Source organism: Schistocerca cancellata, chromosome 5 (genome assembly GCF_023864275.1).
Source record: "Schistocerca cancellata isolate TAMUIC-IGC-003103 chromosome 5, iqSchCanc2.1, whole genome shotgun sequence".
Taxonomy (NCBI): Eukaryota; Metazoa; Arthropoda; class Insecta; order Orthoptera; family Acrididae; genus Schistocerca; species Schistocerca cancellata.
In genome coordinates this window covers 405,305,701-405,325,391 of record NC_064630.1, presented here as the reverse complement: position 1 = coordinate 405,325,391, position 19,691 = coordinate 405,305,701, and positions in this window count along the sequence as shown.

Sequence of the window (19,691 nt, the reverse complement as noted above, 5' to 3'; positions counted from 1 at the left end):
TAGATATATTTTGTTTGTAGTGCTCTCGAATATGAGGTACGTAGCGCTATCGAGACGGAGACGCACGCAGGCCCTCAAGTGGGGTGACCACCCATTATTTCCATAGCTTTTGTTTCGAGTCGCATCGTCTGTTCTCCCGGAGTGGCGGGCCGCTCGCGGCGGCTCCGGGCGGAGCTGTTTGTTTGCGTGGGAAGGTTACTGTACGGGAGAGCAGAGGACACGCCAGTATAATAACGAGCCGGCGCTGCAGGCGGCGCGGCTAACAGGATTTGGACGCCGAGGGCCTCCAAACACTGGCGCCAGCAAGTGGGAAAGGAACGGAAAGGAAAAGGAAACGGAACGGGAGGAAAGAAGGAAAAGGCCCGGACTAACAAGCGTCGCGTCGCCCCGCGCCGTGTCTGCTACGTACTCATCCTGGACGCGTGCTGCCTGCCGCTTCGGCACGACGCCCGAGCTTGTTTCTGCAGTCCCAGAAGCACACAGGCTTGCGCAATACAGTGCTCATGGTGGGTACCGATTCCCGCAGGTGGACATCCGCACGCGCGAATAATTTTACACTAAACTACAGAACTGTATTTTTCGACATAATCTCCGTTCTATGCGAAGACCTTACGACACCTCACTGGCAGGGCCTGTATGCCCGCATGGTACCACTCTACCGGTCGACGTCGGAACGAAAGTTGAACTGCATGAGTAACCTCAGAACCATCCACGTACTGGTTCCGATGGAGTGCATCATTTGTAAGCTTATTTGTCCGTCGCTGACATAGAAGATCGAAAACCTTCTTTCCTTCCAGTCTGGGCAAGCTGTGCAGTGGGTAGAGTACATGTAAAGCTTACTGGAACAGGGTAAATTCTAGCTACAGTGAAGTCGATAATTTGATTGTAATACTGGCATTTTAATAGATGAAAAGCGCAAGTTTGCTTTTGTTCTACAATATCACTTTTTTTGTTAACCGATTTTCGGCTTACAATGCCATCTTCAGACATTTACTGAGTATTATCACCAAAGAAGTTAAATGTTAGCAGACAACTTTGGAAGAGAAGCGACACATCTAGACTGAAGTAGAAACATACAGTAAGTAACACCTTCGCAATGTATTTACCTTAATAATGCTCAAAAGTCATCATATACATACACTCCTGGAAATTGAAATAAGAACACCGTGAATTCATTGTCCCAGGAAGGGGAAACTTTATTTACACATTCCTGGGGTCAGATACATCACATGATCACACTGACAGAACCACAGGCACATAGACACAGGCAACAGAGCATGCACAATGTCGGCACTAGTACAGTGTATATCCACCTTTCGCAGCAATGCAGGCTGCTATTCTCCCATGGAGACGATCGTAGAGATGCTGGATGTAGTCCTGTGGAACGGCTTGCCATGCCATTTCCACCTGGCGCCTCAGTTGGACCAGCGTTCGTGCTGGACGTGCAGACCGCGTGAGACGACGCTTCATCCAGTCCCAAACATGCTCAATGGGGGACAGATCCGGAGATCTTGCTGGCCAGGGTAGTTGACTTACACCTTCTAGAGCACGTTGGGTGGCACGGGATACATGCGGACGTGCATTGTCCTGTTGGAACAGCAAGTTCCCTTGCCGGTCTAGGAATGGTAGAACGATGGGTTCGATGACGGTTTGGATGTACCGTGCACTATTCAGTGTCCCCTCGACGATCACCAGTGGTGTACGGCCAGTGTAGGAGATCGCTCCCCACACCATGATGCCGGGTGTTGGCCCTGTGTGCCTCGGTCGTATGCAGTCCTGATTGTGGCGCTCACCTGCACGGCACCAAACACGCATACGACCATCATTGGCACCAAGGCAGAAGGGACTCTCATCGCTGAAGACGACACGTCTCCATTCGTCCCTCCATTCACGCCTGTCGCGACACCACTGGAGGCGGGCTGCACGATGTTGGGGCGTGAGCGGAAGACGGTCTAACGGTGTGCGGGACCGTAGCCCAGCTTCATGGAGACGGTTGCGAATGGTCCTCGCCGATACCCCAGGAGCAACAGTGTCCCTAATTTGCTGGAAAGTGGCGGTGCGGTCCCCTACGGCACTGCGTAGGATCCTACGGTCTCGGCGTGCATCCGTGCGTCGCTGCGGTCCGGTCCCAGGTCGACGGGCACGTGCACCTTCCGCCGACCACTGGCGACAACATCGATGTACTGTGGAGACCTCACGCCCCACGTGTTGAGCAATTCGGCGGTACGTCCACCCGGCCTCCCGCATGCCCACTATACGCCCTCGCTCAAAGTCCGTCAAATGCACATACGGTTCACGTCCACGCTGTCGCGGCATGCTACCAGTGTTAAAGACTGCGATGGAGCTCCGTATGCCACGGCAAACTGGCTGACACTGACGGCGGCGGTGCACAAATGCTGCGCAGCTAGCGCCATTCGACGGCCAACACCGCGGTTCCTGGTGTGTCCGCTGTGCCGTGCGTGTGATCATTGCTTGTACAGCCCTCTCGCAGTGTCCGGAGCAAGTATGGTTGGTCTGACACACCGGTGTCAATGTGTTCTTTTTTCCATTTCCAGGAGTGTATATCAGTTCATGATATCCAGTATTACAAATTTACTCTTTCTGATGGACACACGTCCAGATCGTCCGCTCTCAAAATTCTGCCATCTCTCTCCCCACATCCACCACTGCTGGCGGCTCACCTCCAACTGCGCAACGCTACGCGCTGTTAACAGCCAACTGCCCAACACTACAATAACAAATTCCAACACTGCAAACCAGCCACAGACTGCACACAGCACAGTCAGTGATTTTCATACAGAGCGCTACGTGACGTTACCAACATAAAAACCTAAACAGCCTACTTATAAATGTTACAGACAAGGTAAAATTATTAACTTGTTTCGGTGAAGAGAGAACGATGCATCCTCAATTTTCGGTTATAAATAGCAACACTTTTTCATTCCGTTTGAAATGAATACCCCATCTGTCAACGACTCGTAATAACTTGCTGATCAGTGGATTTTTCCCCCATCCCTTTTTTTTTTAAGTAAAAGGTATGAGAAGGAAACGTTTAGAGGGTTTCGTGCAGCATTAAGGGAGCGGCCGTTGAAAAGTGCGCGGCATTCGGTAAGGAGAGCAGCAGCACTCGACGGCGCCGGAAGAGCAAAGGCCGAGAGAGATAGCGTCCGCTTCGACACGGCTTTACTGTTAAGGACGGCGCTCCATCATCCCGTGGAGACAATAGCGGCCGAGTCTGGTGGGGTTGGCCGACAAGCAAAGCTCGCGGCTCGTCCCTCTCAGCTGATACACATCTGGGCCGGCCAGCAAGTGGCCCGGGTGCAGACAAGCAAATGCGTGTTCTCCGGCTCTCGTGCCCGAGTTTAGAATTCAGATCTCAAAGGCATTTAGCCCCCGACTGAAGTATCTGGAATTCGACCGCTAAGCCGTCAGCACACAGAGCGTGCTTTCCATCGTCAACGTTGAGCGTGCCGAGTTCAACGTGTTGCTGACACCCAAACCTCCAGATATCAGACACTGAGATCGGTACCAAACATTGTATGTAGATAGAGTACCAACCAAAGCACCGATGTAGTTCGTGCTATGTGCTGTCGTCCAGTAGCAAATGCGTAAGCGGTAATTACAAGTAACACTAGAACTGCGAAGTGAGTGATAGTTTCGCAGATCTCGTGTGGGTGAGTTGGTAGCGCGAGAGGCCGTCGTGCCAAAGGTCCCACATTGGAACCCAACTGACGATCTGTAACTGTTTACGCGTCAAACAGTTATGTGGGAGAACTTTTTCCTGACTTGTAAAAGGACTTTTCGGAGTTTGTAGCAATGTTCTTTTGGCAGACTGCTTTCCCTTCGTTAGTTGAAAGTAGCAAACTTACAGAGTACATTTGTATAGATAGGTGTGGTGTTCTGTCGGCCATGTGCGATAAACCAGACACCGCTCGTGATGAAGCAGCTAATACATTTCTAGTTTCACAGAATACACATAAACAACAGGAACAGTGAAATAAGGAAACAATTGCATCACACTTGAGGAAGTATTAATAGTCACATATAACACCTCATGCATAATACAGCAAAAAAAACTACCATCATGGGGGGGGGGGTATGAACTCAGGACCCATGGTACGCTCTACCGACTTCCCCACTGAAGCTATGCGTATTAGTTACAGTTACGCTTTTCGTGTGCTCCTGGTCCTGGCGCTACTTTTAATTCAAAAAATGGTTCAAATGGCTCTGAGCACTATGGGACTTAACGTCTAAGGTCGTCAGTCCCCTAGAACTTAGAACTACTTAAACCTAACTAACCTAAGGACATTACACACATCCATGCCCGAGGCAGGATTTGAACCTGCGACCGTAGCGGTCACGCGGTTCCAGACTATAGCGCCTTTAACCGCTTGGCCACACCGGCCGGCTTACTTTTAATTAACGTGTACGCTCGTTCAGCTGGACGACAGCACATAGTACGAACGAAATCGAAGTATCGATTGATACTCTATCGACACACAACGTTTGGTACCGATCTGAGTGTCTGGCTTCCGGACATTAGGGTGTGAGAGCCCAGAAACGATGCGACTTGTGCTTACAGTACGTGATGTCAACGTGGTATACGCGATCGCAGCGCTCTCCAGCGGCAGTTTTCGGCTGTATCTGACTCGCTCCATTACGAAAAGGACGAGCAGAAAATTCCTATATTAACTCTAATAACACGAACATTTGCCCCCTTGTCCATACGCAAGCCATTTTGTCCTGTCTGTAATATACGTAAGTAAGAACGCCCATAAACACGAACATGTTATAAGACAACAAGGGATGTACCATATCTAGTCAACAAGAGCATTGGGTTATAGAAGTTTCGTTTCAGATAGTGCGATACAAGTTTACGATAGTTATCCACAAAGATAAAACTTATTTCATCATTCTCACTTTTCAGTAAAATCCTAAGGTCATTCTTATTTGATCACTGTTCCTATTCAGCAGCAGCATCTTTACACATGTGAAATACAAAACTTAAAACAAGAAAGTCCAAAATATCTTACTGCAAGTAGTGGAAGCTGTCTTCTAAACATGGTTCAAATGCCTCTAAGCACTACGGGACTTAACATCTGAGGTCATCAGTCCCCTAGACTTAGAACTACTTAAACCTAACTAACCTAAGGACATCACACACATCCATTGCCCGTGGCAGGATTCTAACCTGCGACCGTAGCAGCAGCACGGTTCCAGACTGAAGCGCCTAGAACCGCTCGGCCACACGGCCGGCCTCTCAATCTTGTCATTTATGTTTGAATTAAGTAATAGCAGTAGTGAAATGTTGGGTAACAGTACTCATTACAAACGACAACAGGAATAATCTCACTAGCTTCAGTGGCTTTGAAAGGTGATAAAACGGTCATGACATGAGAAAACATGCCAGAAGACACACAGTGACGTATAATTTGCAGGTGTGAGTAAGGGCGGTCATATCTGTAAAGTTGTTTGTGGGCGGCATGGTTCAAAATGGTTCAAATGGCTCTGAGCACTATGGGACTTAACAGCTGAGCCCATGTCTCCTAGAACTTAGAACTACTTAAACTTAACTAACCTAAGGACATCACATACATCCATGCCGGCGGCACGGTTCGAACCTGCGACCGTAGCAGTCGCGCGGTTCCAGACTGAAGCGCCTAGATTTGATCGGCCACACCGGCCGGCTGGACGGCATGCACGGAAATTAAGGGTATCTATAGTGTAGTAAGGTCCAGACGATTGAGTTTACAGAAAGAACTATCGTTGTGATGGAAGATGGATTATTAACTATGTTTTGAAAATGAGAAGTGTATTTGGTTTCTGGAAGGCTGTTTTAGAAGCTGGTCATTCTAGAGTCGATTTTCTGGCAGAAATGCGGCTGCGTTAGGATTCTGACAATTAAGTGGCTCAAAAGAAACTTATGATTCCCAAAGTTCGTGATGTGTACTTTCGTGTACTTGTATTTCTGCGTGCGTGCGCGAGTGGATGACGCGGCAGGGTGTACACGAATGCTGTGCCTTAGCGTTTTGGAGCCATCATACTTCGCTTCTCGAGAGCATCGGAGTGGAGGAGCTGGCGAGGCACCGATAGGCCCGTTGATTGATGCGTGTGGACCACGCCGCGGTGCGAAACTTGCGGGACACCCTGTGGGGGCTCGCTTCTCTTCGTCCGGCCCGGCGGGCGGCTAGACAAATGAGGCTCGTGTAAACGGACGGGAAATATGGCCTCGTTAGCCAATAAACCCCGGCCAGCTGGGCTCGGGCCCGCGACAGGGGAGCACCCTACCCCCATCCCCCCCTCCCCTTGCCCCTCAACTCGTGCGAAGTGGCGGTGCGGACCGTGGCACGCGCCACGCGCTGGGGCCACCGCCGCACAGGTCGCATTTATCAGCCCCGCTCTCGTGTCCGCCAGCTCCCTTATATTCTCGGCGGACGCTCCTGCTTCTTCCTCCTGCACCGCAGCTTTCCTGTTACATCTCGCTCGGCGTTAACCGAGAGACTGGTGCTGCGAGCAGTGTGCGATTTGCAGAGGGGGATGGGGGGGGGGGATTTCCCCCCCCCCCTCTGCATCAGACCATCCCCTCCTCTGGCTTTAGTTTATGCGTCCCAACCTGGGATGTTTATTTCCCACGCACTGGAGTAAAACTTTACATATAATTTAAATTTGTGGAGCCGAACACTGAAAGTTTTTAATACAATTAATACTATTAATATGTTTGCTTATTAATTTTGAAAAAGTGTTATATAGTAGTTAAGCATTTCAAAACATTTAGAACTAAATCATCATTCTCATGTTGTCATTTTTGCTAAGGTGCGTCATCGGTTTACTTGCGAGGGAATTAGTGTGGCAGTCATACCGCAGCAGTCGTACCGCAGAGTTGGGTGAGCTGGGGGCTGAAAGACCCACCCTGGGCCCTGACACAGGGTGGTGACCGGCCCGGTACCTGTGCGAACATTCACCGTTAGGCCACCTTTTGGCAACGGTATGGCGCGGACTAACGCGCCTGGGACGAAAACACAGATTACTATATAACGCACCATCGTCTGCTTCTAGTTCCTAGGATACTGTTTCGTGGACCTTCTTTAAATACTCTTCTACCATCGTTTTCTTTTCCTTTGGTTTTCATTTCCGCTGTTAGCTGCATGTGCAAGTACCAAGTAGGCCGCCGCTGCGATACTTTATCATCCTTTATACTGCAAGGCCGACACACGTGTGGCACAAATTCTGTTGCTTTGGTATAAATTAACCTGCCGCATGCAACATACGCCGCAAGATGTTGCCTGTTGTAGCATGCTACAAGACGACGCACGCCACATTTCCGTAGCATGCCACAATGTTGCAAGACGTCGCCCCAGCGTAAACGAGGCTTTAGAGCCAGGTCTGTATTGTATGGTGGATGTGATGTGTTGCGTACGAAACTAGTACCTGCAATCAGATCCAAACGTCGTGAAAAACTGTGAAGAGGTGTCATCGTGCAGCAAGATAACGCTCGCCCACATTCTGCCAAACGGACAGCCGACGCAATAAAGGAGTTGAGATTCGAGGTTCTGGAACATCCACCATACAATACAGACCTGGCTCCAAGTGATTTTCATATGTTTGGACCCTTAACGGAAGCACTACAGGGAAGAAGATTTGAAAGTGACGAAGACGTAATTGCTGCAGTGCAAAAGTGGTTACAGATGCAACCGAAAAACATATTTTCTGATGAAATTAAAAAAAACTCGTAAAACGTCGGGAAAACTGCATTGAAGTCCAGGGAGGTTACGTAGAAAAATAACGCATGTTTCAGTTTTCTATCATCAGAATAAGTACAGCTTTTCACAAATGTGCCTTTACTTTTTGAATTCCCGTCGTATACCTGTATGTAGATGATTTTGTAAATAAGCTTTACCTTTAATGTACTTTTAAAGATATAACAAGGGACGGCTTTACTGATAGTGCATACGCGTGAATAGTGAGTTTCGGCATTAACATCTGTTTATAAATAACTGTTTAACCAAGGGTAACGCCACGGTCCAATCTAGTAACATATGTAATTATACTACCCCGTAAGACACCCCCCCCCCCCCCACCACCACTGGTAAAAGCACAAATCGCACACTGGTTGCGAGACACTGTTTACTTCACCGCTGGAGCTGTTGATGAACTCGCAGGATAGGGATGGTGATTATCACTGAAGCAATCTGTTTCGGTTATGTCTTTTTTTTCATGTCAGTTAAACCTGACTGTTAAAACCGTTCAGAATAACCTGCATCTGAAATAACCGATTTTGGGGCTTTTATTCCTATTCTTTTGTGTAATAAACGTAGAAATCGAACAGAAATTGAAAAATTTTGAGTTCCTCAGTTTCAGTATACATAGAATAAAAAAATTAAATTAGATTCCAAATAAAACAGAAGTTAGTCAACCCACGGTTCGCTGCTTTTCACGACGACTGATAAGTAGCTGAATACTACAATCGCCAGTATTGTCCTATTGATTCTAATTTCTTGAGACTCTGCTAAAAAATCACGTTGTAATCGGAGATCAGACCACTATTTGAGCCTTACGAATAGTCAGTGCTAAAGGAAGAAAACTGAGGATGAATGTCTCTGTTTTCCATGTAGATTTGTCCGTTTTCAGTGGCTACAAGCAGATGAAAAAAATGGTTCAAATGGCTCTTAGCACTATGGGACTAAAATTCTTAGGTCATCAGTCACCTAGGACTTAGAACTACTTAAACCTAACTAACCTAAGGACATCACACACATCCATGCCCGAGGCAGGATTCGAACCTGCGATCGTAGCGGTCGCTCGGCTCCAGACTGTAGCGCCTAGAACCGCTCGGCCGGCCAAGCAGATGAAGGCATGTTACGTAGACACAGGCAGCTGATCAACTACTTTCTTTTTTTACTGTATTCTGTGACTGAATTATTGTTAAGTTTTTAATTTATTACTGTTACCATAACTTCCTTCCTCTTTTATTAGTTCATAAAAATGACAGACAAATCTTTGATCTTTTAAAGCATATGAAGCATTGTAGTACATTGATACGTCACTCTGTAATAATATTTTCGGACTATAGAGTTGGTGCCGTTCTGCAATACAGCGGATGTTCGGCGACGACAGCGAGAAACTAGCCTACAGACCAGGCGGTAGCAAGTCCTGCACACTTTGTGTATACCCTTATCTTATGGCACGATGTATTGCAACACAGACATTTTTGCCTCAGCAATGCTGTATCAATTCTTATGCTATTTGCTTGTTGCTCGTTTCTGTCAGCATTGTTATTACGATAGCAGTGATCGCATTTCCCACTTTCTATTATAACGAAATATTTCAAACAAATGCAAATCCTACGTATACGAATTACTCATTTCTTTTAAAAAAAGATTTATTTTAAAAATTGCAATGGCTAACTGATACTTCCGTGTCTTTACTCGGCTGTTAGTAAACAATAAAAATTAAAAAAAAGCAAGTCTAATATCGAGATCAAACAAGTGCTGAAAATACCGGTTATTCAGAACTAAAATAACGGTACCACTTCGAACCGGTCGGTTTTTCCCATCCTTATGGCAGGGTACTAATCGTAAAGCTAGACCGATGAGATCTTTGCTCGTCCATAGTGATAGAAGAGAACCTGTTGCTGATTTCACTATCATTGCGATGTATGTATACCACGATGGGTACCAGAGGGAATCTGCTGCATTTTATTGCTACGTATCAATGTCCCTCTGGTAAAGGGAAGTATGCTATCGGTTTGCAGATTTTTTTTATAATTATAGCTTGCACTTGTACATTCTGCTGTTTTCAAGTTTCATTGTTAACGCTCTGCTGAGCTTCGCTCCGTATTCTCGCACCATATTAGTTCGCGCCTGCAGATAGGCAACCAAATGAGCATATTTGCAAAGCAGACTGCATTTTCGCCTTTCTGGGCATCTCGTGTCACTGCATGCACGTATTGATGTTTGCTGCGTCACAAACGGTGATGTGTGTCCGTTTTCTGCACGCCATGTGGTTTGTGGACTGTCCTCTTCTGAAACACTGGAGGTACTTACGAATAGCCCTGTACGTCCCACCCGTCCCTCTCCCCCTGTTGGAAATCTTAATGGCAGGAAAATGTTTTTTTCATATTATTGCTTCTGACAGCGTCACTAATTAAAATTATTATGCATTTATATCTTTTACCCCGAAAAAAAATTGTAGCGAAAGGATTAAAATAAATCATTAATTACTCACCTCAAATTCAAATAAAAAATGGGTAATTGACTACTATGTTAGGCTCATTCCTAAGATTACTGAATTTTACATCATAATCGCTCTCACAAAGGCAACGTTAGCATCAGTGATTAAACACTTTCTGATTTTATTTACTGTAAAAAATAAGCCTAACAATGTTTGCGTATTTCATCTAGCCTTTTCCTTGTTCATGTAAGTTTGTACATTGGCTAAATCTTCAATGATCCGCCTCCCTACAATCTTGTCACGTGGTCCTGTAAGATATTATTACATCATTTTCTGTTATACACCTTTAGTCTCCGTCTGCTCCCATTATCTTCCACTCCCGTAAAACACGAAATTTATCCTCCTTATTCTCCTTAGTCAGTGAGTACGTTTGATGCCATAGCTTGCCCAGATCGCGAGAAAAATCGATATGAAACACACAAAGAGACGAGTTTGACCACATCCGCAATAACGCGCGCGACCATCGGGTCGGGTCATAGAGAAAGTACAATATTCTGTAAAAAACGAATGAAAGCCGCAGTTGCTCTGGTATCTCGGTAAATGAAAAAGTTATAATCATCAAACAATATATCAGTTACTTTACGCATTATCACTTCTGGAAAACTTCGCTTCGGTACCGTGAATCTCATAAAATTATATGGATGTCTACATTGTATCAGGCCCTGTATTTCGTGAAATGCTTTAAACAAAATCATAAAAATTAACTGAATTCTATTCTGTATTATGTTCCACTTCAACATCTGCGTGTACTGGTATTATTCAGTCCTCGCAGCTACCACAGGACTAGCTGGGACTTCGCGAATGTAAGGAGGACAGAAATTGCCAAGCATGGCAGCAAATACACGGTACGCGAGGATTTTGCTGCTGCAGCATGCGAGGATTATGGCTCCGTGCGAATCTCATTAATATTGCTTTAGGGATGACGTAATACGGCTTGCCGTGCTGGATAGAGCTTACAAATTTAATTTAAAGCCTGTTCAGCGCATAGGAGTCATTAGGTGTTCGAATAATTAATGGACTGTTATCACAGACCTATTCTTACTGACGCTACTTTAAATATACTTCTTTCGTGAAAAAATCTAAAACGAGCGTAATATTGTGTTTACAATACCAAAACACTTCTAATTTGTATAGCACTATTGGCGTCGTTTCAGTAAGTGTAATCATTAGGCAAACAAGCTATTTTGTCACTCACTGAAAACACTTACTGCTTGTAAATTAAGTAATGCATTATAAATATCTTCCTGTTCAGATAACAAAGTGCAAATCTATCACTCTTATTTAATGAAACAAATTAAGGAAACTTCAACTAGCGTCTCATGGAAATACAGTTTCCTTGGTGGACGACGCCTGAGTAGTTACCGTCCCTGCCGCACAAGTTGTGGACGCCTCAAAGTGTTCGAAAGGAAAGTTATTCAGCGTATCGTCCATGGTCGTAATTTTTCTCTACCTATCTGAGGTTTAGCAGATATTGCAAAGCGGTGAAGGAGCTAATATTTTCAACGTGCGCATCGGTTGGCCTAGAAATTCTTATCGAACGGCCCCCTTATGAAACGCAGGTAATTCTAACAGTTTATTTTACTTTTCTGCTGTGTTTATCGCTATTTAAACAGCGTCCCACAACTGTCTTCAATTCGGCAGAATCATGGTGTCAGCGCTGTTTGGCTTTCATCATTTGTTCGTGGTGTGATCTGATGAAGGCAGTGGTCGAAACGTCGTTTAAGCGGTCTAGACTATTTTATTCATAAAAATAATTTAATTATGAAAATAACCATTTCAGAAGTTTTGGAAAGCCAGATACTCTGATGCAGCACTCGATAAAGCTTACAGCAAGGTTTCCAGTCCGGTTCGAATTCTGGCTCGTTACAAAGTTAATCTCTCTAGGAAGCTTCGAACTTGTTTTTATCCTTTCCCTCATTGTATCCAAACTGAACTATTGCCATGACTGTAGTCATGTATAGTCAAGTCAACGAAGGAAAATTAGTGAACGTTAGGGTAGTGGGGGACCTTAAAGGCATTCTTTTATGTCTTTCTTGAATAAGTCACGGCTTCTAGCGGAAATGTTCCAGAATACAAAATTAAAAGTATTAAATTGCCTCCAAAACGATCTTACTTATTTTTTTTGAAGGACTAATAGTTTCCATTTTGCAGGGCATGTTAATGTTGCAGATTATTAAAAATACTGTTTTGACGGTATAAAATTAATGTTCACTTTTAAATGAAATTGATTAAAAATTAATATTAAATATATGTATCGCGTCTAAGTGCCATAAAGCCGTAGTAATGGATGCTTTGTGTTTCGGGGAAGCAACAGGGTGATTGGGATGGGGGGGGGGGGGAAATGTGTGGGATACTAGCACGAAGATCGAGCAGATGATTCCCCACTCCATCTACACTACTACGTCACAAGAAGCGACTACAGGGTGTTCCACAAAGTTACACCTTGTGATACACATTTACACATTCCACATATGTTTTGAACCGACATAAACATTAATTCTATGCAGTTAAAACAATATTTTTAATGATCTGCGATTTTACCTTCCCCTGTAATGAGGAAATTATACTCCTTAAGAAAAAAATGAATATGACATTTTTGTAGGTAACTTAATGTAGTTTGAGTCTTTTCTAATAATAATTTTCGGTATAAGCTGCGAATTTCGTGTTTTTCGAGAAAAACGTGAAAGAGTGACCTTTAAACGCCGCCACCCCTTCCATCCCATCTCTCAAAAATCACCTTCCAGGATTTTAGTTCGTTGTTTCCGAAACTTCCTCCAAGCACTGCGCAAAACGTGACGACTACATGATTTTTCTCCCTAACCGATCTTGTTTGGCCTTCATTGACTGGGCTACCAAATCGAAACAGAAAAAGGAGATGGTCCAAGTACCTAAGGAGCCAGCTGTATGAGGAGTACCCACTCAGTCAGACCTTTGGCAGTTTGTGACGTGGATAGTAAACTACGCTGCCTTTATACTAAATTAGTCTCTAACATTCTATCTCCTGATTACCTGCTGCGTGGCGACTCGCGCATTGTGAACAGTCCACAAAACGAGTTGAAGCCGGTAGTTAGCGAAGTACAAAGAGAAAATTCCTGCTTTTCGAAAGTGCTTCCCATTACAACGCCGGTGGGAGGTTCTGACAAAGAGGAGAATACGGGCGGAGAGAGAGGGAGGGGGGAGTAAGGAGCCAGTTGGGGCGAAATGTTATTCGTGCCATTCAGGGTCAGACCGGCTCACGGGCTGCGCTGCGCTTTTCAACAAGCTGCTTCACTGTTAGCCAACTCTTCTCCGGCCGTTACTCCCACACAAAGCGCCAAGGTTTCCACCCCCTCCCCCTTTTTTTCCCTTTTTCCACCTGCACAGGATCCGGTTGCTCAAAGTAGACTGTCCCGTTACCTACCTGCGGCTCTACCTGAAAAAAAAAAAGGTAGTTAACTGATCCGGTAAATATGATTTTCTGTTCTCCTTCGTTGCCTGCTCATCCCCTCTTGTCTATCCCTCGTTTTACAGCGCTCTCTCTCTCTCTCTCTCTCTCTCTCTTTCTCTCTCTTTCTTACACTCTTACACGCTTTTAGGTTTTACTGAGAGAGATGAACGTAAATGAAGGACTAGGACGGGGAGACGAACGGCGGTCGCAACTGAAATAGAGTGCAGAGTATGTGGCGATAACAAAAGCTCGTACATAACAGTAGCCATGGCCGCTTCGCACGGCTCTCGCTATTCGGTTTATCGACGACGGCATGAAAGCCAGCAACGCTTGACAGTCAGCTAGGAAACAAGGCTAAAAAAAAGGGTGGCTGGTAGTAAGCGTGCGTGCATGCGTGTGTGTGTGTGTGTGTGTGTGTGTGTGTGTGTGTGTGTGCGCGTGCGTGTGGTTTCAGAAGATGGAGGGACTCTGTGAAGCTTACGACGGCGGTTCTTATTTACGACTTCTAATGTGACACTTACGAAGTATAAAACCACGGCGTGTGTTGCGAACCGTAGGCGCCCGTCAGAGGCACACCGCATCGCCACAGTGGTCGCTAGGGTTTAATTATTCAGCCGTCGGACACGATCACGCCCCTGTTTTAAGCACCAGACTTTCCCCTGTTTTTCACGAGTTTTAAAACAGACTCGCGTGCCACGTGTGTTGTGCAGTCAGGGGAGTTATAGTCACCTCGATCCTCTCCCCCCATCCCCTCCTTTTTTTTTCAGTTTGTGCAGGACTCATTCACTGTGACGTCATTACGAACGTGTTTATTCTGGATAATCCCGTGTTATTTTGAGAAGCCAGGGTTCCTGTGACATGGCGGCCGTCGCGTTCACGGGGAAACAGTGTTTCCCCATTAAAATGCTCACAGGATAATCATGCCACGTGGAGATTTGCGAGATATACGCGATCCGACATTAACGTTTGTAGCCCACCTTCTTTCGTATTCCATAGTTCCTTTTGAACCACTAAGCGAGTTGATATCATCTGAGCACCTTACGTAAAACACTGTTGTAGTGCTGGAATAATTCAGCAGGGAAACAGACTGTCTGCGTATTCTGATCCTAAGTTTGTGTGTTTTCCTTTGGACACTTTTACTGTGGTAGGCTATTAAAGTAATCGCTCGCTGACATTCCTGTTTGGCACGAATGTGGTAGAGATTCTGATATTCACTTTTGTTTCTCGCTTGCAAGAAGAGAGTGCCAACTATAGGTCACGGATTTGGAAACAATATTGCACCGATGCTTGTCACTGAAAACAGAAAATTGAAGCCTGTATCATCCCTTATACCCACAGTCGATTTTTGCGATTTTTACCTTTGTAATGTACAGGAAAAGTCAACTGTCCCTACTGATGTCGTTTTGTGCAACTCGCAATTCTGCATCTGACCTTCAAAAACCACGCGCGGTATTTTTATATTCTCTCGCGCTGCAGAAAAAATTAACAGGATCTTTTTGTTGGAAAATAATGTAGTTAAATTTTACACCGGGAAAAGTTTTCGCTGGAGGCCACATTTTTCGAGTTATTCATGAGAAGCATACAAATGTGACGTTCAAACGCACCTCCACCCTCACACTCATCCCTCACCAGTCGGGATTTCTGATCTGTTGCTCGTAGCATCCCATCCTACCACTGTACAAAAATTTCCGACTACACGAACTATTCCCGATATTCGACATTTTTTGGTTGGTTGGTTTGGGGAAGGAGACCAGACAGCGTGGTCATCGGTCTCATCAGATTAGGGAAGGATGGGGAAGGAAGTCGGCCGTGCCCTTTCAGAGGAACCATCCCGGCATTTGCCTGGAGTGATTTAGGGAAATCACGGAAAACCTAACTCAGGATGGCCGGACGCGGGATTGAACCGTCGTCCTCCCGAATGCGAGTCCAGTGTCTAACCACTGCGCCACCCCGCTCCGACATTTTTTGGTCTCTGTTGATGGGCCATCGCGCCACCAGCGCAGTCGGCTATCTTGTTAACATTATTAATTTAAAGGGGCCCGTGGGGGTAATGAAAGAAAAACGACTTTTGCAAACATTACGCTGAAACAAATTATGTTGAAAATTCGACCCGGACTTGACGCTTATCAGCAGTGTAGTTTCGTAGTCAGAAGACCTGACGAACGCAACGATGCAACTGTTTATTTTATGCTGTTAAAATTCACTAAATTGTTAGTACAAGGACGTCGGTTTTACAATTTGTAAGTTCTCGACTAAGCTGGTGGCGTGATAAGGGTAGTGAATGAAGAATAAGAAAGGTCTAATGTGGGAAATAATTCGTGCAGTCGCTAATTTTTGCCCGGTGGTAGGTCGGACTGCCGTGAACAATAACTGGAAGTCCTGACCGGTGGGGACTGAGTGTGAAAGTGGTTGTAGATTTGAAGATCACTTCTGAACGGTTTCCTTGAATAACTCGAACCGCCTCTGGCAAAAACGTAGTTGAGTACAAAATTTAACTACATTAAGTTTCCTACAAAAAGGTCCTGTTCATTTTTTCTGTAGGACTAATAGTTTGTGCATAACGTACTGGAGAATATGAAAATCTTTCGCTTGGTATTTGAAGGACACGTATAGAATTGCGGATTGTGTAAAATGACATCGGTCAGGACAGCTGAATCAGCCTGTATACTTTTCCCCGACATTTCGCAATTACAATGCTGTAACTAGTTTCATTGTCTTGACCTAGAGGAACTGTCAATGTAGGTCATATGTTTACGGCTGCTAGCGAAGCTTTGTGATTCCACTATTTTTACAAGCTCCATCCGAACGCCTGCGAGACGAGGAAGATAGTAGCGTAATTTAGGTTAGTGTCATAAAATAATGTATCTTAGGTTGATAATGGTATAAAAATTCAGGTTTACTGTAGCATTTAACAATCAAATGAAAAAATAGTATCTGCTAATTAAATGAAATTTTAAGTCCGTTGATATTCGTGATTTCCTTCATTTGAGAAGAGCTTTTTTCGAAAAAGATGTCTTTTATGCAACAAACCTGACCATGATGCGTTGACTTCTGGCTCCGGGAGACATGTTAAGGGAAGCGACACAGTTGTACAGTGGTAAAACGCTGGACTCGTTTTTGTGAAGTTGGCAGTTGGAATCTCATTCTGGCCATCGAGTTTTATTTCTTCCATAGTTTTCCTAAACCGCTTGAGCCTACATCTAGGACGGTCTCTTTGCAACTAAAATGTGTATTTGCACGCATTTATCCAGATTCAGATCTTGTAATCCTTCCCTAATGGCCTCGTCGACAACGGGACGATAACTCTATTCTTACAAGATTATTGATAAGAACCTCCAGGGTTTCAGAAGATGACTGTGTGAAAACTATAACACGTACGGAAAAATGACGGATATCAGTGGATAGCGTATCTTTCCAAGTTCCGATTCATAATATCCGCGGTGCCGTAGTGACACAAGGTTGAAGGCGTGTCAGAACATGCAGGCAAGTCTTCCATTCCTTCAGTTCACCGCTGCAGATAGGCAGCTCAGTGATAAGGTTTCCTAAATGGGCTGCTACCGACCTTTCCCGTGCAGTTCGTCTCTGTGGCTTCGAGTTCAGTGCACTTATTGACATTCGACGCGCCGCAAGCGGCGCTCATAATGAGCACTGTAATGTGAGATAAAACGTTGAAGGGATATTCTGTCCACTAAAATATGTTTATTTTCTGTGTGTCCTTTAGTTTTCGTACAGTTGTCTTCTGAAATCCCGGAGGTACTTACAAATAACACTGTACTCCCACGGAACCGGCTCGCAAAGTGGATGTAGAGGATTGTTACCGTCCCTCTGTCGCACACAGCTTCATTACTTTTCTCCTTTAGCTACTTGTTCCATTTTTCGCAGTCCATGTTTAACTTCCATACAAAGTCACATTTCGGAACTACTGCTCTAGACGTTTCATGAAACCGTCATGTGTCTCATAAGCAGTTAACACTTTGAATTATATGTGTGTGTGTGTGTGAGTGTGTGTGTGTGTGTGTGTGTGTGTGTGTGTGTGTTCGTGCAGCAGCATGCTAGACGAAAGCAGACCAATCAGGCGCCCGGCGGCCGTACGCTTTAGCGGTAACGCCAAACGCGCGCTCTACCCGCTAGCCACTAGGTAGCGAGTGCGCGGCCGATATTTTCACGCCGCCGCCACCGGCTCGGCGCGTTACAATCGAATTTTCGCTGTGGACCTCAGCGGCAAACCGCGCCGCTCGCGAGCAAGCTCGCACACACACACACATACACACACACACACACACACACACACACACACACACTGTCCGACAAGTGGCTGGCTGCAGCCATGCTGACGTGTTTGTGGTGTCACCACGCGCCAGATTTTGCTGCGCGAAATCACACTGTAGGCCTGTAGGCACACTGGCAAATGCCTTCTGTCTGCGCGAGGCAGTCGATAGTCAACACCCACGGTATTGAGAGGTATCAGCAAAATGTTAAAGTTCTATTTAACAAAGACTAGATGTATGGCACATACATTTGGCAACGGAGTTGTTCTCTGTTGGAAGATAAAAGTTATCATTTTTTATTACTGTTGTGTGTAATTGCTACAGGATAACAATAATCGTCACGGTCTATTAATACAAGGAATAGACAAATGAATGCGAGGCAGATGGGAATAAAGTAAGTAAACTGTTCATTATTTTAAAAGCAATTGTGGTAACTGTTAATACATTCATCCCATTGTGACGCAAGGAAAAATGGTTGCGGTTGCTTACCCATGATTGTACGCAGTCGTGCACCTTTTCGTCCAAAGTAAATCGACGGTGCGTTTGTCTTTCGTCAGGACACAAAAATTAGCTAATCGCATGGCGGGAGATCAGGACTGTGTGAAGGATGTGCAAGCACTTCCCAGAGAAACGTCTGCAACGTAGTCAAAACAACCTCAATAACATGTGGGCTGGCAAACCCTTACACATCCTCCACACAGTCCTGATCTCTACCCATCCGGTTTCTACTGGTATATTTTTGGACCCTTGAAGAAAGACATTCGAGGCCATTGATTTGCTTCCGAGGAAGAGATGTGCGACTGGGTGCAATCATTGTTCCGTAGGCAATCGCAAACATTTTTCTGCGAAGATACGCACCGCCTTCTCTCACAATGGGGCAAATGTATGAAGATTTACAGCGATTACTTTTGAAGTAATGAACAGTTTACTTCCATTTGTCTCAACTCTGTTGTTTCATTTAACAACTCCTTTCTCATGTGCAATGTCCTATCCAGTGAACCATGCATCACAGCTTGGAGAGACATTTCAACAGATGTTCCCGTTTATTAGTATTGGTGCTCCTACTCGTGTTGTTGTTGTGGTCTTCACTCCAAAGACTGCTTCGATGCGGCTCTCTGCGCTGCTCTATCCCGTGCTGGCCTCCTCATCTTTGAATAACTACTGCAACTTACATCCATTTGAAGCAGATTACTATATTCGTGCCTCCGTCTGCCTCTGCAAGTTTTACCTTCCCCACCCCCCCTCCACACAGACACACACACCTCACACTTCTTTCCATTACCAAACTGACGATTCGTTTATGCCCCACAATATGTGCTCTTGCTTTCGTCAAGTTGTGTGCATTAATTACTTTTTTCTTCATTTTACTGATACATGATGTAGCCATCTAATCTTCAGCATTCTTCTTCAGTACCACATTTGAAACCCTTCTGTTGTCTTCTTCTCCGAACTGCTTGTAGTCCACTTTCCACTACCGTATGAGGCTACACTCCAGACAAATACCTCCCGAAATAAATTCCTAACACTTAAATTTACGTCACGTGTTTACAAGTTCCTCTTTGTCAGAATGCTTTTCTTGTTATTGTCGGTCTGCTTTTTAAATCATCTTTACTTCAGCCATTTTTAAAATTTGTTCTGGGTGAACTTCAATACCCTATCCAGATTTCTCCTTGATTTTTTAAACTGCTTGCTCAGTGTACAGATTGAATAACTTCGCGTTAGGCTTCGACGTTGTCCCACCCCCTTCTGTCCTGTTCCTTTCCTTT